General features: G+C 41.8%; 1 pseudogene across 1 annotated transcript; it reads right to left on the bottom strand.

Annotated features, from left to right (window-relative positions):
• Positions 1-4,193: 4,193 nt before the first annotated feature.
• Positions 4,194-5,918, bottom strand: LOC104654656 (annotated as a pseudogene). The gene has a single exon (XR_004056905.1). The product of XR_004056905.1 is annotated as a keratin, type II cytoskeletal 8 pseudogene (transcript).
• Positions 5,919-7,563: the final 1,645 nt, after the last annotated feature.

Genomic DNA, 7,563 nt, shown 5'->3' with positions numbered 1-7,563 from the left:
GGAGTGTAAATTAGTTCACCACTGTGGAAGACAGTGTGCCAATTCCTCAAGGATCTAGAATCAGAAATACTATTTGACCCAGAAATCCCATTACTGAGTATATACCCAAAGGATTATAAATCATTCTACTGTAAAGACAGATGCACACATATGTTTATTGTGGCACTATTTACAATAGCAAACACCTGGAACCAACCCAAATTCCCATCAATGATAGACTGGATAAAGAAAATGTGGCACATATGCACCATAGAATACTATACAGCCATAAAAGAGCATGAGTTCATGTCCTTTGCAGGGACATGGATAAAGCTGGAACCCATCATTCTTGGCAAACTAACACAAGAACAGAAAACCAAACATCGCATGTTCTCACTCATAAGTTGGAGTTGAACAATGAGAACACATGGACACAGGGAGGGGAATATCACACACTGGGGCCTGTTGGGGGTTTGTGGGGTGGGGCACTAGGGAGGGATAGCATTAGGAGAAATACCTAATGTAGACGATGGGTTGATGGATGCAGCAAACCACCGTGATACATGTATACCTACCTAACAAACCCATATGTCCTGCACATGTATCTCAGAACTTAAAGTTTGATAAGGAAGGAAGGAAGGAAGGAAGGAAGGAAGGAAGGAAGGAAGGAAGGAAGGAAGGAAGGAAGGAAGGAAGGAAGGAAGGAAGGAAGGAAGGAAGGAAGGAAGGAAGGAAGGAAAGAACACAGCATTGCTTCTGGGATATCCTTGCCAAAAATACAAAACCTGAATCTAATCATGAGACTCATCAGATCAATGTCCCATATTGAGGGGGAATCTATGAAATAACTCTTGCATAACCTTCAAAACATGTAAAGGTCATGAAAGTCAAAGAAAAATTGAAGAACTGCTCCAAATGAAGGAGACTAAAAGGACATGACAAGCAAATGCAAAGTGCAACTCTGAACCAGATTTTGCTCTGAAAGGTATTTTGGAACAACTGACAAAACTTAAATAGTTTGAGAATTACATAGTGGTTGAATATTAATGCAATTTTCTGATTTTGATGGTTGTATTATGCTTATGTGCCCTTGTATGTAGAAAATATATCCTGAAGTATCCATGGGTGATGAAGCAGTAGATTGGAAACTTATTCTCAAATGGGTCAGGAAAAAAAGGGCATTTGAACTGTACTTGCAACTTTTCTGTAAGTTTGAGATGGTTTCAAAATAAAGAAAGCAAAAATAAGCATAAAAAGAAAAAATTTAAAACTTGGAGAAAAGATATGGCAGCTCTATAGAATTTTTCATCTATTTATACCTTTTCACCTAAGCAAAACAATCTCCAAAATATACTACCATATTAAAATTTTGTTTAAAAGAAAGGTGCAGAACACTGGTTATCACATTCAATCAATAACTTTTTAAAAACAGAGAGAAAGACATAGCTGCCCTTATATGCTTAGAACATCTCTAGAAAGATAAAAAACTGATATCAATGGTTACCTCATAGGAAGGGAACTGGTAGCTAGAACACAAAAATAGAAGGGAATATCACTTTTCATGTAGAATCCCTTAGTATCTTTAGAATTATGTACAAATGTATATATTTCATTGCCAAAGTAATCCATTCATTACCATTTGTTTATTTATTTATTTTTGTTTTGTTTTGTTTTTTGAGACAGAGTCTTGCTCAGTGGCCCAGGCTGGAGTGCAGTGGTGCGATCTCGGCTCACTGCAAGCTCCGCCTCCAGGGTTCACACCATTCTCCTGCCTCAGCCTCCCGAGTAGCTGGGACTACAGGCGCCCGCCACCGCGCCCGGCTAATTTTTTTTTTTTTTTTTTTTTTTTGTATTTTTAGTAGAGCTGGGTTTTCACCATGTTAGCCAGGATGGTCTCGATCTCCTGACTTCATGATCCACCTGCCTCGGCCTCAGGAGAGTACCTTGACTCACCCAGTCCCTGAATCTAAGTTAGGAAGCAGAAGGGAGACTACAAGAGAGAACTGCACAGGAAATGTCATATGCCTTTTTGAGACCTAACCAGCTACTGTAAGATGTCATTCCTGATCCTAGCTCTTCACAAATTGCACATGGTCCTGGGATCCTGGAAGTCAGTGGTATCACTGTTAGCTGCTAAAAAAAAATAAAAAAATAAAAAAATAAAAAACTCTAGAAGCATTTGCAGAACTGTGGCTTGAGTGGTAGTTGGGATCCCACAACAAAGTCTGAAAAGGGAACATGGTGTGAGCTCCAGCTACTGGTGCTGGAACCAGGCACCTCACCCCCTGGGACCTGTGCAGGAGGACAGTCTCTGCATAGGCTTGGTTTTGGGTTGGGCAGCAACTCATATGGTGCAAACTACTGGGATTAACTGAATAGCTGTGTTGGCTGAGACAACCAGTATGGGGAAGGGAAATTCACCAGGACTAAGGCATGAGGGTGACACAAGTCCCATTTCTGCCAATCAAAGCTTTGGCTGCTGGGACCACACCCTCCTCCCCATGCTAAGACCTCAATACAGCAGCTATGGTCCCTCACCCAAGCATTTCATCAAGGCTGATGTATACACTCACTATTGGGGGGCCTGAGCACAACATTGCCCACTGCATTGCCAAGCCTTGCCATGCTCCTTACAAGACAGAGCATGGAATCCAGGCTTCTGGATGTTCCACAACACAATTTACCACCTGGGATGCCCAAGCACTTTTCCTGAGGAACAAAAATGAGCATAAACATTATACCAATACCACCACAGCTGGGTCTTGCCTGTAAGTGCCATCTACTGGTCTGGAGGTCAGCTCATACAGTCCACTGCAATCACTGCTAACACAAAAGCACAGCACTCAAGACTTTGAAGAACACATCACAATCACTGCTACTACCATTGCCCGTGAACAGGCTGCTCAGAAGCCTACAGTTGATTTTTTGCTGTCCCATCCCATATACTGCTAACAACTGACATCAGAGAAAGTCAAAAAGAGGCCCAAACACAGCCTGCCTGAACTGCAAACACACATGCCAGCGTATGCTACTCCAGGTAGTAAGGATAAACATGTTAGCCCAACACTCCTACCCCTAAAACCTGAAGATGGGCACATCTAGCATTCCAGTCCCCAACAACTTTACCAGAGCCCCACAAACAACTAAACTGTAATACATAAAGGAAAACACAGATTGGACTAACACAATTTATAGCCTAAGAAATCATACAGAATCTTCACTACTGTATGCACTCAGAAGCAAAATCAAAGGCTTCCACCAAACAAACAGAAAAGCACATTGCAGAAAGCACTGACCATGTCCCTACAGTCACAAGTTTAAGAAAATAGTCCCCTTCCCAAAAAAAAGTAAATTCAAAAATAAGAAGAAGCTACTCTTGCTCCAAATGCACAAAAATCAATGTTAAAAAAAAAAAAAACAGGAAACATGCAAAAGCAAGGTGATGTAACACCTTCAAAGAAACACAATAATTCTTCAGCACTACATCCTAACCCAAAAGGAATCCTCAGTATGCTACATAAAGAATTCAAAATATTTTTCTTTTTTGTTAATAATTCAAAATATTGATTTCAAAGAAGTTCACTGAGATGCAAGACAAATCTGAAAAACAAAGAACTCAGAAAATCAGTCCAGGAAGTGAGCAAGAAATTTACCAAGGAGGCAGATTTTTTTTTAAAGAACCAAACAAAACCTGTGGAACTGAAAAACTTATTAAAAGAAATAGCAAATACATTATTTAAAAAGCTTTAATGATATAGGCTAGATCAAACAGAAAAAAACATTTTCAGAAGTTAAAGGTAGATCTTTTTAAAAAAACTTTTATTTTAGATTTAGGGATACATGTACAGGTTTGTCATATAAGTAAATCACATGTCATAGGCATTTGGTGTATGGATTATTTTGTCACCCAGGTAAGAGATATAGTACCCAATAGGTAGCTTTTTAAATCATCACTCCCCTCCCACTCTTAACCCTCAAGTAGACCTGTGTCTTTTGTTCCCTTCTTCATGCCCTTGTGTACTCAATATTTATCCCACTTATAAAAGTGAGAACATGCAGTATTTTGTTTTCTGTTCCTGTGTTAGTTTGCTTAGGATAATGGCCTCCAGCTTTATCCATGTTGCTGCAAAGGACATGATTTTATTCCTTTTTGTAAATGCATAGTATTCTGTGGTATATATGTACCACATTTTCTTTTTTCTTTTTTCTTTTTTTTGGCAGAGCTAGCTGAGGTTTTATTTTGGACCAAAAAAAGAAGCAATTGAATTGTTTTATAGCTGGAGGCATGGGCAAGGGGAGTCCCCACGTAGTAAACTCCCCTGTGGGTGGGCTGAGGGCCCTCAGGTGGGTCTCCTGTTACCAGTGGTACCCTACATAGCGGTCTCCCTCCCAGGCTCTGGGGCAGCACAGGAGGGGTAGGCTGGGAGAGGCTGCCGCAGCTGTTCCCTCGGGCAGGAGGTCAGAGGACTCGGATACAAGCTTCCCATTGCGTGTCTTGGTCTTCTTCACAACCACGGCCCTGGAGGAGCTGGTGCGTCTGAAGGAGCTGGAGCCCGCACCAGAGCCAAAACTGGAGCCCAGGCCATAGCTGAGGCCCGGGCTTGTGAGGCCCCCGTAGGTGGAGCTCAGACCACCTGCATAGCCGCTGCTGGTCTTCGTATGAATACTCATGTTCTGCATCCCGGACTCCAGCCGGCTCTCCTCGCCCTCCAGCAGCTTCCTGTAGGTGGCGATCTCGATGTCCAGGGTCAGCTTGACGTTCATCAGCTCCTGGTCCTCACGCAGCTGCTGTGCCATGTCTTGCTTGGCCCGCTGCAGGGTGGCCTCCAGCTCGGACAACTTGGCGTTGGCATCCTTAATGGCCAGCTCTCCACGCTGCTCGGCATCTGCAATAGCCGCCTCCAGGGAAGCCCTCCGGCCTTTGAGGCCCTCAATCTCAGCCTGGAGCCGGCTGATGTTCCGGTTCATCTCGAAGATCTCAGTCTTGGTGCACCACAGGTCATCCGCATGCTTCCCAGCCAGGCTCCGCAGCTCCTCATACTTGATCTGGTACATGCTCTCAGCCTCAGCCCGGCTGCGGTCGGCGATCTCCTCCTACTGTGCCTTGACCTCAGCAATGATGCTGTCCACGTCCAGGGAATGGCTGTTGTCCATGGACAGCACCACAGATGCACCCCAGATCTGGGACTGCAGCTCCCGGATCTCCTCTTCATACAGCTGCCTGAGGAAGTTGATCTCATCAGTCAGCCCTTCCAGGCAAGACTCCAGCTCTACCTTGTTCATGTAAGCTTCATCCACATCCTTCTTGATGAGTACAAATTCATTCTCCCTCTCTGTACGCTTATTGATCTCATCCTCATACTTGTTCTTGAAGTTCTCCACCAGCCCCTGCATGTTGCCAAGCTCCGCCTCCAGCTTCAGCTTCTCCTGGCCCAGAGTCTCCAGCTGCCACCTAAGGTTGTTGATGTAACTCTCGAACATGTTGTCCATGTTGCTCCGAGCTGCCTTCTGCTGCTGCAGGAGGCTCCACCTGGTCTCCAGCATCTTGTTCTGCTGCTCCAGGAACCATACCTTGTCTATAAAGGAGGCAAACTTGTTGTTGAGGGTCTTGATCTGATCCTTCTCCTGGGTGTGCACGGCCTGGATGTTGGGGTCTACCTCCAGGTTAAGGGGGCTAAGCAGGCTCTGGTTGACCATGACTGCGGTGATGGCTCCCATGCCGCTGGCCCCACCATAGCCGCCACCCAGGCCACCCCGAAAGCTACTGCTTCCCACTCGGGAGAAGCTCGAGGAGCTGATGAGGGCACCAGGCCCACTCGTGTATGAGCCGCTGCTGAAGGCCCAGGGGCCAGAGGTGGACACCTTGTAGGACTTCTGGGTCACCCTGATGGACATAGTGGAGGCAGGAGTAGAGGCAGGCGGGCCGAAACTAGAAGGAGCGGAGAATGTACCACATTTTCTTTATCCAGTCTACCATTGATGAGAATTTAGGTTGATTCCAAAAAAAAAAAAAAACAGATCTTTCGAAAAAAATCAAGTGAGACAAAAATAATAAAGAGGAAGAAAGAATAAGCAAAGACTACCCAAGAAAAGAGGAGAGAAGACCCAAATAAACAAAACCAGAGACGAAAAAGGAGACATTACAATTGATACCTATGCCAAAACCAGACAAGGACACAACAACAGCAACAAAAAAAAAAATTCCAGACCAATATCCCTGATAAATATAGATGCACAAATATTCAACAAAATACTAGCAAACTAAATCCAATAGCACATCAAGAAGATAATATACTACAATCAAGTGGGTTTTATATTATGGATGCAAGGATAGTTATGCACATGCAAATAAACAAATGTAATACATCTCAATATGATCATCTCAATAGATGCATAAAAAGCATATGATAAAACTCAACATACATTTATAATAAATACCCTCAACAAACTAGGAATAGAATGAACATACCTCAAGATATTAAAGGCTATATATCACAAAACCACAGCTAACATCATACTGAAAGGGAGAAAGTTGAAGGCATTTTCTCTAAGAACTGGAACAAGACAAGGACACCCACTCTTACTCAACATAGTACTGGAAGTACTTAGATAAGTAATTAGGCAAAAGAAAGAAATAAAAGGCACCCAAATTGGAATTAGGAAGTCAAATTATCCCTGTTCGCCGATGATATAATCTTATAGCTAGAAACATCTAAGGACTCCACCAAAAAACTTTTGGACTTGATGAATGAATTCAGTAAAGTTTCAGGATAAAAAATTAATGTACAAAAATAAGAAGTGTTTTTATGCACCAATAATAATCTAGCCAATAATGAAATTCAGAAGGCAACCCCATTTACATAACTACAAGAAAAACTAGGAATATATTTAATCAAAGAGGCAAAAGATCTCTACAAGGAAAACTACAAAATACTGATGAAATAAATTGCAGATGACAAAAAGAAGTCGGAAAATATCCCATGTTAATTAATAGAAAAAATTAATATTATTAAAATGACCATACTGCCCAAAGCAATCTACAGATTAAATGCATTCCTATTAAAACATCAACCTCATTTATCACATAATTAGAAAAAAATCATCTTAAAATGTATATGGAACACAAAAAGAACCCAAATAGCCAAAGCAGTCCTAAGCAAGAACAAAGCTGGAGGCATCACAATACCTCACTTCAAATTATATTACAAGGCCATAGTAACCAAAACAACATGATGCTGGTATAAAAATAGACATGTAGATCACTGGAACAGAATAAAAAACCCAGAAATAAAGCCACATATTTATAGCTAACTGACCCTTCACGAAGCTGACAAGAACATACATTATGAAAAGGATAGCCTCTTTAATTTTAATAAATAGTGCTATCAAAATGGTATTGCCATATGCAGAAAACGAAATTAGACCCATATCTCTCATTATTTATAAAAATTAACTCAAGATGGATTAAAGTCTTAAACATAATAACCAAAACTATAAAAATACAAGAAGAAAACCTAGGCAAAGCTCTTCTGGACATTGAATTTATGACTAAAACCTTAAAAGCACAGACAATTAAAAAAAAAC

Source organism: Rhinopithecus roxellana, chromosome 4 (assembly GCF_007565055.1).
Source record: "Rhinopithecus roxellana isolate Shanxi Qingling chromosome 4, ASM756505v1, whole genome shotgun sequence".
NCBI classification, from domain to species: Eukaryota; Metazoa; Chordata; class Mammalia; order Primates; family Cercopithecidae; genus Rhinopithecus; species Rhinopithecus roxellana.
Note: the sequence above shows the minus strand (reverse complement) of the source record. Positions and strands in the feature narration are given on the sequence as shown.